This window comes from Pteropus alecto, unplaced genomic scaffold (assembly GCF_000325575.1).
Source record: "Pteropus alecto unplaced genomic scaffold, ASM32557v1 scaffold5, whole genome shotgun sequence".
NCBI classification, from domain to species: domain Eukaryota; kingdom Metazoa; phylum Chordata; class Mammalia; order Chiroptera; family Pteropodidae; genus Pteropus; species Pteropus alecto.
The window spans coordinates 28585445-28590584 of NW_006441953.1; the positions used below are offsets into that span (position 1 = coordinate 28585445).

Consider the following 5140-nt stretch of genomic DNA (forward strand, 5'->3'; position numbering starts at 1 on the left):
AATTCAGGTCACCCTGTTGACCTCATTTTATCTGAATTACCTCTTTAGAAGCCCTCTCTCCAAATGCAGTCACATCTGAGGTACTGGGAGTTAGGACTCCAATACGGGAATTTGGAGAGGATATGTTTCAACTCAAAGTCTATTCCAATGACATAATTGGAGACCAGAAAAAAATGACCACCTGGTGTGTCCATGGATCAGTCACTGGATGTAGAACCTCCCGGGAAAGAGGAATGACCACAGGTAATAGGGCTTTCTTGAGCTGAAGTCATTTTTAAGGGGACTAGAAGCCGAGGGTTGTATGTCAACAGCACTTCTGTAAAATGTAAGATTTCCTTCTTCTTCCTAAAAGCAATTCTTCTGTGTGACACTCTGCAGCGTCCACCACATGATGCTTGGCCACTTTGATGACATTCAAATTGACTAGTCCATCTACTTGCTGACAATTTTCTTGAACGTTTTGCAAACTCAGACTCTAGTTAATTAAAAAGACACCACTCCTCCAGAGTAATGAATGACCATCGTCACTCTAAGCCTTTGTGGTTTTTTGCAACAAGGGATAATCCAGGTGGTAAAGTAAAACAGTAATTGGGTATCAAAAAACCCTGACTTCTTGTTCCCCTCATGGAATATCCTTGGCACTCACGAAGTGGTCCATGGACCATCAGCTGCCGCTTTCCCTGGAAGCTTATAGAAATGTCCCACTTCGGACCTACTGAACCAGAATCTGTAAAAAGATCTCGGGTGATCCTTATTCTTATTTAAGTTTGAGAAGTACTGCTACATGTGACCTTGGGCAATTAATTAACCTCTCTGAGCCCGATGTTCTTCATCTGTAAAAGAAGGCAGTTATAGCTCAAAGACCCCTCAGGTCCCTTCAAGTTCTAAAACGCTGTGATGAATCTGAGCAGTTTAATCTTTAAAATTAACGCTCGTAGAAAATGCATTGAGCTCTCAGCCCTCCTTACGCTTGAACGTTCTGCTTCCTGCAAACTCGACTTCCATCTGTAATCGGCAATTAAAGTCATGGTTGAAAGGAGACTTCTGATTGCCTGAATGTGAAAGCATCCTTGTTAATATATCAGCTCTGCACCTTTAGGCTAAAGTAACCTAGAGGTGTCTCAAGGTAATGTGCAAACGTGCTAGACCAACACTTATTGGAGTTTGAGGCCACCAAGGCTTCTCAGCAGTTTTACACTTAGTGACTTGACCCTTGACAGAGGACTGATGACTCCTGGTTAGCCGACATAATTTATGGCAAGGCAGCATTTAGATCCAGCCAATAGCAAGATAATGATGGTTGGGGGAAGGAAAAGAAAGATCTGGGATTAATGGAAGATAGAAGCTTTAAGGTTGAACATCAAATTATCACCCACTGACTCTGTACGATCGTCTGAAGCCCCAGGTCCCCTTCTAAATTGAAACTTCCTAAATGATTAAAAACCTCGAAGGACTTGGATGGTGAGCTGCAATTAGAATTTGGTACAAAAAACGCCAGCCAAAGCTTACCATCAAAAGATGTGCTCGCTTTTTGTAAAAACTCACAAGAATAAAGTTGCAAGTCTGGTGAAAACTATACAGCAATTACTATTTGAAAAATAATATTAATACCAAATACTAATAGAAATAATTACAATGAAACTTTATTGAGCATTTTCTCAAAGCCAGCAACTTTTTAATGTAATTCATTCATCCTTAAAATAATGTAACGCCTATGGCCACGCTACCCTGTACAAGCCCGATCCCATCTGATCTCAGAAGCTAAGCAGGGTCGGGCCTAGTTAGTATTTGGATGGAAGACCACCTAGGAAGACCAGGTGTTGTAGATGTCAAAAAGTTTTTTAAAAAAGGGATTGTAAGCTGACAAAGTCTTTGCAATCTGTGAGGTCAACCAAGGGTTGCCTTGACTTAAAAAAAAAAATTTAAATAAATAAATAAAATTAAATAAAAATAATAACGTAATGAAGCGATACTATTATCATGCACATTAAACAGAGGAGGAAACTGAAGCTCAGATTAAGAGATGCTCAGAACGTGCAGTAGCTGAAATGGGAACCCGGAGATTCTGCCCCCGAATCCCTGTTCCTACGCTATCTCACTGTTCTTAGTCTTTCACCTTTGCCAGCTGCCACGTAGATCTTCTTAATAAATATGCATGATAGGAATTATAGCCCCATTTTGTAGATGAGAAGAGGTCAATTTCCTGCTCAGATTCCTCCAAGTGTATATCTGGGCAGAAGAGACCCTAGATCTACGTGACTCAGAAGCCGACCTCTGTCCGTGGTGCTCGCCGCTTCTCAGCCCGAGGCCCGTGCTGGACCTTTTCCCATTTGTTACAACTGCAAACCGGTAAAGAAAGTGATGCCTCTCTTATAACCCCCATCAGCTTCTCTCTCCTGACTTGGCAGGGCTCTCCCTGGCTTACGATTAAATTAAAAAATAAATAAATAATTTTAAAAGCTGTTACCATTTTAACCTAAGAAGAAATGGATGGAAATAAAGCCATGTGGAACGATATTATTCGATTAATGATTTCAAATAGAGTCAACGATTCATTCGATCTGCAGGAATCTTCCAGGTGGTTGTCATGGTCATCCTACAGAAGAGGCATCTTGGCCGGGAGAGGGGCAATGAGGGGGCAGACACCGCATGTGCTCATTCTCAGCCCCTCAGCGTGTGCCATCCGTGAGCACGGCCTCGTTTCCGGTTGCCAGCATCCAGGTTCTCTGCCCGAAGGCCTGGTTTTCTTTGGCAGATGAGTTCTCTCTGCCCACGTGCCAGGCAGGTCAGTGGCGCTGGGCTGTTATTGCCACCACATCCCACCACCCTCAAACAATGCCTGGTGGAGGCTGATGGCTTCATGTCTCAGCTCCCTGGACCATCGGGCAAGATAATTCAGAGATGTGTTCTCTGCCGCCTCTCAGAACTGTCCACAGTGCCCACAGTGAAATGTTGCTTGATAAAACTCTCACTTCCTCATTCCCCCCTCCCTTTTTTCCTGGGATCACCTTCCAGATTAAACCATTTGTACTTGAAACTTTAATTTTGGTTTCTCCCAGAAGCAAACTCTGAAACGAGGCAGATAATTTGCTCACGCTTACACTCGTATCATGAGCTGAGGGCCCGCTTTATGCCAAGCAGCAGACGAAATGTTGAGAATACGGTGCTGAACAAGACAGAGGGGGCCCCGACTCTCATTGATCCTGCAGCCTGGTGGGCCAGACATTGAGAAAGTAATTGCAAGTGGCACGAAGAAAGCCAGACTAGACGAGATTTATAAACAGTGTTCCATTTATGTTGCTATTTAGAAAGGGTGTCACGATGGGGGAAAATGCTGCCTGCAAGAGGAACAGCATGTCAGGAGGTAAATCCACGGAACCACGTGGAGTATCGAAGCAGTAAGAAGGTCCACGTGACCACAGGGGAGAGAGTGGCAAAGACATGAGCGATGAGGCTGGCGGGGGGAGGCAGGGGCCAGATCTAAGGGGGACTTTTCATTACAGCAAGGGTTTGGGACTTTATCCTCAGGGTATCGAAAATCTGTTGAAAGATGTTACACACGGTGGTGGAAAGGCCGCTCTGGCTACACTGTGGAAACGTGACAGAGGAAAATGCAGCCGAAGACCAGTGAAGAGACCTTAGACATCCAGCCCAGAACTTTTACAGTATAATTTTCTTCTTTGTCACCTAGGTATCGAGTTTAGCATCACACGACAGGAAATCTATATCATAGTGGCTTAAACAAGCGAGGGGGTATATATTTTTCTTGCTTCACAAGAAACTCAAGAATAAGTGTTCTGGGTTTTTGCTTTATCGCCTCAGTGATGTTGGGGTTGAGGTCATCGTGGGTATCTTGCTGTTGTCCTCGTGGTCACAAGATGCTCTGATCTCATCTGGCATGTCTGCATGCCAGACGAGCAAATAAGTGAAGGAAGGTGGAGAAATACATATTGCGCAGCCAAGGCTACCTTTAAAGGATCATTCATAAGAGTCTTGCCAATGATTTCTACTTATATTAAAGTTATCTCAAATCGTGCCATGTGGCCATTCCCAGTCGCTAAGGAAAATCAGAAAAGAAAAATCAGAAGCCTAAGGGAAATGTAGTTTTTAGCTGAAAACGTTACCATAGAGCAAACATCCAAAGTTCCATGAATAAGAAAGGAAGAAACAATGAATACGGGGAAGCAATTAGCAGGCTCCATCAAGTCTGTGTATACAATAAAACCGTCAGATCAGATGAAGCAACAAACGCGCTAACTGTAGCAAGAGAAAAACTCATAACGGTGATAATAATTCTAATACCGCCTCTGTTGGCAGAGCATTCGTACTTTTCAAAGTACATTTTATGAATTCAATTCCCCTGTTTAATATACTTAATAAAAGAGTGACGCATAAAGATATTGATGTTTCACTAAGCAGAAATAAGCCGAGAAAAGCCAAAAGCATGATAAATTAGAATGGCAGAGAAAGCGACTCGTCACCGAGCCTTAAACTTCTTCTTCACCATGATCTCTTTTATCTGAGCTTTGACTCACGTTGGTCACTGGTCGTGTCTTCCTGAAGCAGGTGCCTTTGGGGGTCATTTAACAAAAGGACCAAAGGTATCGTGGCAGGGTGGACAGAGAGAGACCTGGGTTCAAGATACGTGCCTCGGTTTTCTCGTTTGTAAAATCTGGTAAAGTCTATCTGCTTTACAGGTTCCAAAGAGTTTCGAGATGATTCCTGCCTCAATATATATTAATTTTAGTGCTTGTGTAGTCTCCTCTTCGTGTGCTACTGCTATAGATTAGACACTAGGGAGAATATTACGGTGACAGATTTGTGGAACGGTGAGTAAATTTTGAGGTGGCATGGAGGGAAAAGGGCGGTTGTGTGACCTGAAGCCAAACATTGGCTGGCTGCGGGCGTGGAGCGGGCAGGTTGGCACTATACTCCACACTCCACGGGCAACCGGGAATCTGAGCGGGGTTAGAAAGAGAAGCCTCCTGGTTCCACAGCCTCCCGGGGCAGAGAAGCTCCGGGTTGAGTGTAGGGAGAGAGAGGAGAATGGGAAAGCCTTTGAAGAGAAGGCTTCTGATTTTTCTTTCCCCTTAGAATGGTACGTTTGAAAGGCGGCCAAACATATGTTACTTAAAATAGA

At 43.8% G+C, this 5140-nt stretch overlaps 1 pseudogene; it reads left to right on the plus strand.

Moving 5' to 3' along the window:
• The first annotated feature begins 1710 nt into the window (after positions 1-1710).
• Positions 1711-1829, plus strand: LOC112485663 (annotated as a pseudogene).
• The last annotated feature ends 3311 nt before the right edge of the window (positions 1830-5140 follow it).